Genomic DNA, 7,961 nt, shown 5'->3' with positions numbered 1-7,961 from the left:
GGTTCCCCTAATATTGTTCGCAATAACATATGTAAACTTGGTAAACGCTCTCCCGGCCGCGTACGTATAAACAACGATGAATATTTCTCTGTAATTAACTATATTCTTTAGTTTGTTCCTTAGGCTCATTGAAGCATCGATTTCAGTTCTATTTTAGAATAGAGATGTAACGTCAACCAGAAGACATTATTTTACATAATACAACAAACATTTGCAAATTCTCGTTGCAGAAATAATAATAATAATAATATTAAGATTCGCGCTCAATGAAATTCGCAAGATCACGCTCCTCGGCGGCACGCGGTTTATTAAATTCCTGCGGAAACGCGTTCTGAGATAAAAGGGAGAGAGCAAGGCAGCGAGAGGCGGGAAATGTTTAACGCGATCCTGGTTACAAAAGAATTACAATCGATACGGCGAACCGAAGCAGCCAGGGGAGACGTAGAGTCGAAACGCGATTTCGAAAAAAACGGGACACTTTCTTCCGCGTTTTACACTTTCGATGAGTAACCGGCCAGTAAACTCGCGTTCATTCGCCGCCTGTTCTCGGGGATCTTTCGCCGGATGCTGCGCTTTTGTGGAGGTCGGCCAACTGGCACGGTCAACAGAGGATTATAGTTCGTAAAAGAACCGACAGGTTGCCGTAGGGCTTGCGGTCGAAAAAGCGGATATCACGAGTGCACGTTGCGAAAATAATGTTTAGAATACTCACGCCCAATTACTCGCGGACGACAGGTGTCTTCTTCCTCTTGTCAAAGTGACAAGGTAGATTCGGAAACGGTAGATTGCGGTTGCACCCGAGTGTATCATTTGAAATAATCATATATATCATCTACTTGACCCGTTTACTGAATTTAACGTGGTAACCGAGTAATTAATAAGAGACGGCAATTTATGCGTAACTTAAAGACGAAGAATTGCCGTCGCGAGAGACATTACTCGACCGCAAAGTTTACGAGGATAAAACAATCAGTCGACACAACGTGGCAGTTTCGAAACTCCCTGTAATACAGTGTATTAACTCGACAATTCAAATAGGAAAAAAATGGACCGACGTATGACCGAACGATCCTTGCGAATTTCCTACTCTCCCGATCCGTGTTTCTTCGACGGCGAGAAAGTACAAATTCTCGATGACAAAACGATGAATACACTTGTAAAATGAAACCAAGTGGTGCTTCACGAAAACCCCGACGTACGCGGGCACGTACGCGAGCGGAGGGGGGAAAAAAACGCGTAGCATAAACGCACGCGCACGCAGACATGGACGTGGTACGCGTATACGCGTAACGATAATTTAGACCTGACGAGCCACAGGCACGAATTGAGATAAGTGCATGCGATAAGGGGCACTTGTGTTGTGCGCCGAAAGGAGGACTACCTCACGGAACGCCGAGGTCACGGCGCGGCGTGAAAGAGAAAAAAAAAGCGAGAGTGCTGGGTGTTTTACGACGTGTGCCGTTGATAACGAATTTGTCAAGGGCTACGACCGCGCGCGCGCTGGCACCCATCGGCCGATGCGCGAAAAAAAAAAGAGCCAGCTCCAACGACGAGCGTGTACCAATACCGCGAACGTACGAAGCCCTCGATACAAGACACGCACACGCGCGCGGCTTGTTTGTCCAAATCGAAAAGCGAAGTTCAATCACCCAAGAACGAGATGCACCGCTTACGCCAATCCCTCCCACCTTTCCTCTTAAAACTGCTCGTATTTCATGCCTGTCATAATTATCTGCGTCTTACAAAGCGAGATCTCTTAAAGCCGTGCGAAGCTACGAATTTGCTTCTTTCTCTCTTGTAATAACTGCAGCTGGTATTTTTCTATTATATAGATAGAGCAAATGTTGGGTCGTGCGTGAAAATGTTGAGATAAGTATTCTATAACCTCTTGGTAGAAGATCGAGGACAGATAAACCAAAATACTTAGCATATACGAGAGTACGAAAGGCAAGATTGAAATATAGGTATATATCGCGAGTAGGCAAAAAGATCTCAACACCTCTGTCAAATTATCTCAAGCCAGACTGTCTCGAGTTGTATTTATCGGCGTAAAAAAGAAATAGCTAAACGGCTGCACCTAATTTATAACACATCGTATCGACACGTATACTTAATTAGCGAAACGAGAGCCGTTTTAACAGTAAGATCATGCGTTATGGAGTCGATAATTAATGCAGCGCGCAAAGCCACAAATTTTAGTAACTCTTGGCGCAATCATTACGAATGATATATTGCACCGTGAAATGACGGTTTAAGAGCAGAACAGTTTGGGGAACAACTCTTGCCTTTGGTAGGGTATTTAAAGTATCCTTCCTGATGCCGGTCTCGGATCGCCGAAGGAAACGGCCGGATGAAGGCAAAAGGACTCGCGAAAGGGGCGGGCCTAAATGACGAAACCAGTTTTAGGGAGCGTAAGAGTGGTAGTGTCGGGGAACCTGATCCGGTGCGATCCACTGGTGATATCCTTTTGGTATATGAACCGTCGCCATGAGTTACCGAACCGCAACACTTGAACCGCCCAAGTATACCGCTCCGAGAAAGATATAAAGTAAGGAATGAGGCTGGCAAAGAGAGATAGCGAGGCGAGGAAAAGGGGGAAGGAAATAGGAAAGGAGAACGAAAACAGGGAGGCGGAGAGGGACGCCGGAGATTTATTATACTCTGTGACAAAATTCCTTCGGACACGCGATACTAATAACGCGTATAAATCTGTCCCGAAAACAAAAATGATTGCAGGAAAGTGCAAAACTGTGCGTCGATAATATTCCGTGCGAAAGAATCGGAAGAGATGGAAGACGAGAGAGAGAGAGAGAGAGAAGAGAGAGAAAAGGAGATAAAATTGAAACAAATACATCGCCTCCGATACACGTTATATGCACGTGCCCTCTCTCTCTCTCGCACACGCGCGGAAGATAATTTTCTTTATCTTGGCTATTTTAGCCTTGGTATTATCACGTTATCTCGCCCACGCGCACAACGCCGTGACGGTAATAACACTTTCGCGAGAATAATTATTACTTGTTAATACTAATTGTTACCCACGTCCGCGGAATAACGGGCCATCCCGACATCGAGACTGAATTACGATTTTCGCGGCAAACCTCGAAGACGCGTTTCTCCGGATATCTCAATTAGATTTATAAATTATCATCTCGTTAACCCCTGATAAAAAAATGTATTATACGAATGATCTCCTCGGGGAAGTTTACTTCCAAACCAATATAAACATTAATAATATTTCAATCCCGGCATAATACGTTAATTAACGGTAAAAATAATTTACACGTTTCATGCGCATGATATCGATAGAGTTTAAACCTCGGTTTAAACGTTAAACGTTCGATTAGATGGCTGAAAAAAATGGGGTTAAAACGAAACGCCGAAAGGCGCATGTAAGAGGAAGATGCGCTTTACGATTCATAAAAGTCTACGTCGACGCGACTTCGCAACCGCGAAGGATTCTCGTGCGAAACACGTCGCTCGTGCGGCTTTCGGAGGACTCGTCTCTCCCGCGCGTTCGGAGGAGTCGAGTCCTGTCGGCGGACGTGAGGTCCCGAGAGCGGGTTTGCGCGGCGGCGATCCGCTGCCCCCTACCCCCCCTGCCCCCGGTCCTGGCGGATCCTTTTTGCAATTAAAAAACCGGATGGACGGGTTCCAGCCACGGGCATTCCGCAAATTCTGACCGCGAAATCGAGCGTAGAGGGCTGGGCCGGGCGGAGAGACGCGGAGGCTCTCGGAAAATAAATAGCGGTGTTAGGGATCCCCCATCATTCCCCGTCCTGCATCCCTCCCGGTCCTCCCACCATTTCTGCGAGTCCTTTCGCCTCTTCGTCCTGCCGATCCCGGTTCGCGAGAGCGAGGATCAACCTCCCTCCTCGAGAACGTCCGCAGTCTCCATCTATAAGCGCTTCGGTTTGGATTATCGGGACGCTTCCGACCTCGCATCGACAGGAAGCGGGAGAACGAGGGAGGGGAAAAAAGCGAGAGCGCGAGAGAGAGAGCTGGGCAAGACGAGCGGAAAAATGGAGAAATGATATCGGATTATTCTGCGAGGGATATCTCTGCTCCGAATGTCTCCCGCGATTCTCAGAGCTCGATATACGAGAGCGTGATCGAAGAAATTTGCAATAACGTTAGGCGTGAAATTTCGTGCAAGGTGATGATTGTCAATTGCACTCGAAAAAATTTCAATGCTACACAAAAAACCATTTCGAAACGTAGGAAATGACGAAGTGTGCGCTAAATATCGATTCGCGTGATAACACTCGTACAATGCCCACCTCGCGAGATTCACTTACGTGAAACAAAAGACGAAGATCGAACGTTGTATTGCACGATGCACGCGCGAGAGAGAAAAAACTACCAGGCACAGTTCAGGGCTACTTTAGGGACAAGCGAGAGGGATAAAGTTCCTATCTCGCGTATATTCCGCGTATTTGATGCGCATCACGGCCAGCGCAATGAGCCTGGGGCGCACCGTCGAGAAGCAGAGAAGACGGCGCAGAAGGAAGCAGGGGGGAACGGCGGGGGGGGGGGGATACAGTTAATTGGATCGGAGATTTCAGCCGCGGCCGACATTCCCGAAGCGAGAGGCCGGATCCCTTTGTCTAGTTAGCAGCGGCCTGCAAAGCGCTCACCCACATTTTTCCTGTCAGCGTGGCGCGCGCGTTGCATTTACGCCGCGTCTGCTCCCATTTCCGATTGTTACGCAACGGCCGCGCAATGCCGATTCGCCGCTCGCGTATCGGACGCGAGTCCCAAGTGCACCGATGATCGAGCGATCCTCGAAGCGCGCCGCTAAAGTACACACGACAATCGATGTACCCGACGTTTGTTAATACCGGGAATTCAAGTTTCTCTCATACAAAAGGATTATGTTACTTGAAACCGGAGTTGGGAAGTTACAGTTACTTTTTTGGGTAACTCTAACTTAACTCAGTTACTTTATATATTTTTTTAACCTGCACAAGATTGCATTTTGCATTTGCACATAAACGCCTTTATCGACGCTTTACAATTCACTTGCAGATTTGGTATTTTTATTTTCATTGCAAGAAAGTAACTGCAAAGTAACGACTCGTTACTTTTTGAGTAACTGTAACGCGTTACTTTTCAGAATTGATAACTTGTAACTATAACTATTGTAGTTACATTTTCAGCAAAAAAAAACTGTAACTAAATACTTTTATAAAGTAACTTTCCCAATCCTGCTTTAAACCAAATAAAAATTCCGCGACGCGCAGTCGCGGGACAACCATATTGAGCGTTAAGGCCGGATCGAAAATAGACGCAGCAGGTCGCAAGTCGCAAGAAATCGACCAATCACGGTCGAATATGAGAAGAATAATTGCCAACGTCAGTATTTTCTTGACCATACCTGGCATTTTTAATAATACAAAAAATTTGTTGCGAAAAATATTACCTCAGCCAGGGTTCGAGCCTGGACTTTCCCTGCACTCTAGGCGGGCGTCTTACCAATTCGACCACTGAGGCATGTGGTAATAATTGTCGCAATGACAGTACAAATATGTTGTCTTCGCGTCTATTTTTCGACTTTAAACTGCGCGCCGATTAGAATTGTCGGCCGTACACAAAACTGTCGATACTTCCCCAATTACGTGGGGACACCATGTTTTAGGTCAATGGTGTGTAATCAACTAATAAGAATATTCTTCAATGTCGCCAGCAGTAATTAACGTCAGTATTTTCTTGGCCATATCTGGCATTTTTAATAATACAGAAAATTTCTCGCGAAAAATATTACCTCAGCCAGGGTTTGAGCCTAGACTTTCCCTGCACTCTAGGCGGGCGTCTTACCAATTCGACCACTAAGGCACGTGGTAATAATAATTGTCGCAATAACAGAATAAAAGTATTGTCTTCGTGTCTTAGAATAATTGACTGTCACTGGCCGCTTTCTTACGACTTGCAGCTTGCCGCGTCTATTGTAGCCCAAACGCCCACTGAGAGAATCTCCTTTGTCTATTTCTGGCGTCGGCGCAGGTTCAAGTTAAAATTACGTTTCCACCTTATTAATCACGGGTGGAGTAACGGGACGCGTGGGCGGGTGGGTATACGCGGGGCGATGCATAATCCGCGCGTCCGTCGCGTAAACATTTCTGCGGTAACGGTGAAAGTTCAATTCCCTCGATCGCGAAGTGTGTTCATCTCATTCCTAGAGAGTGAAATCGCTGGGGCAATTCTCGCGCGGCGTAGTACGCTATACTGGGTCATTCCCGTGTTGAGAGCGGTGATACATCGCATGGGCGTCGCGACGGACTACGACTCGCGCCCATTTAATCTTCGGTGGCAGCAATAAACTTTAAACAAAGTGCGTTGTCTTCTACGAGCCTTTATGGCGCAGGCTCGTTGATATCGCTGCATACGCGGTCTTTAATAACAAGCTCGTTGAATCGGAGCAACAACATTTCAATATCGCGCCCCAACGGTAACGCAATAACGCATTCTCAAGACCACACTAATTACAGCAATTAATCTAATTGACAATCAGAGAAATTTATCTTATCAATAATATCGGGAAAAGAGTTTCGGTATCAATGAATTTTTTTTTCACCTTAAATGCGTTTGTCGACGCACTTTAAAGAAGAAACGCATCTCTGCTTGAAAGCAGGTCTGTGAAAAAATCCCCCCCCCCTTCCCACGTCCAGAAAATTTCGTAACCGATAATGGTGAGTTGTGAAATCCGTAAAAAGTATCTCCGTCGGAACGTATCTTCGGTGGAAAAATGCTGTCGGCGCCCATGCGTATGTATATGCACGTGGAGAAGTAGGCGAACGAGCTAGAAGCGAGCTGGACGACGTCCGTGAAAGAGAGTCGGTTGCGAAAACAAGCGTCTTGCAAAATGCAAGCGCGGACCTAGGCGCGCGGGCCTAGGCCTAGGTTGCAGGCTGGGGGTAACGCGATAATACGCACGTACAGATCCCGTATACGCGCACGTGTAAGACACATTAATCGTGACGTTCGAGGCGAGATAAGGATCTGGAGGCGAGAGCCGTTCCACACACGACCTCTCGAAAGAGAGACAGAGAGAGGGAGAAGAGCGCTCGCGGAATATTTCGTCTCTTTTCCTCCGGCAGTCCCGCGAGCCGTTGCAAAATGACCGACTAACGAAACCGCAGCGCGCAACTGCGCAACGGGATCGGTAGCTGCGAGCTCGGTATCGATGACAGCGGTCGTGTTCCACGCCGCAATGTTTAGCCGCTAAATGCCGCCGTCTAAGTCTCATCTTACATTAACATTGACATTCAATATTGAGCGACTAGGAGTAAGCGGAGACTAATACTTTGTGCGTTAGAAACGACACGTATGTTTAACATGTCGATGCGCGGACACACAAATGAAATTTAAAGCATATATAAATATATATTCCCGCGGTTCCAATTATAATTCCACGCTACGCGGCCGGTTCTTTCGGCGCGGGTTTCGAGACGATAATTAAAGGCGAGAAACAATATATCGAGTTACGGCGCGAAAAAACGTACGCTATCGCGTATCGCGGGGATAAGTACAGGTGGTTCTCGCGTTCTTACACTTCGATAGAATCTACGTAGCGGAATCGCATCGACATTCCGGGTTATGCAACCGAGTGAGGGCATTAATCATATCGCCCGTTCCTTCCTAGATTGCAGTTACGCCTGCGCATACCTACGCAACGAAAGAAAGATTCGGTTCAAGATTAGGCACTAACCGGGTTGCGGCCGACGCAACCGAGCGGCGGCGAGCGGCCGCTGCCTCGAGGATCGACAGCGATTTCCATTTCTGCCCCCGTTTCCGCCTCGTTGCCCTCGCGTGCCCCCGGAGATCGACCCTGCCGCGCGCGCGTACGTCCGCGCTCGAGATTGCATACGCGACGCGGTAGCGCTCGTGAGCGACTGCATTATTCTCTAATCGAGATCCCACGAGAGAACACCAAGAGTCGCGCCCACGCGCATGCACGCACG

General features: G+C 47.4%; 1 protein-coding gene across 1 annotated transcript in view; it reads right to left on the bottom strand.

Annotated features, from left to right (window-relative positions):
- The window catches only part of LOC105568912 (zinc finger protein jing homolog), an 84,840-nt gene extending 77,079 nt beyond the window's left edge, over positions 1 to 7,761 (bottom strand). Inside the window, exon 1 of the mRNA XM_012024984.1 lies at positions 7,709 to 7,761. The gene's annotated coding sequence lies outside the window, so the exon portion shown is untranslated. The remainder of the gene's footprint in view (positions 1 to 7,708) is intronic.
- Between the last annotated feature and the right edge of the window lie 200 nt (positions 7,762 to 7,961).

Source organism: Vollenhovia emeryi, unplaced genomic scaffold (assembly GCF_000949405.1).
Source record: "Vollenhovia emeryi isolate VEMERY1.0 unplaced genomic scaffold, V.emery_V1.0 DF939127.1, whole genome shotgun sequence".
In the NCBI taxonomy this organism is placed as follows: domain Eukaryota; kingdom Metazoa; phylum Arthropoda; class Insecta; order Hymenoptera; family Formicidae; genus Vollenhovia; species Vollenhovia emeryi.
The sequence above is the reverse complement of the archived record's forward strand: the minus strand, read 5'-3'. Positions and strand labels throughout refer to the sequence as shown.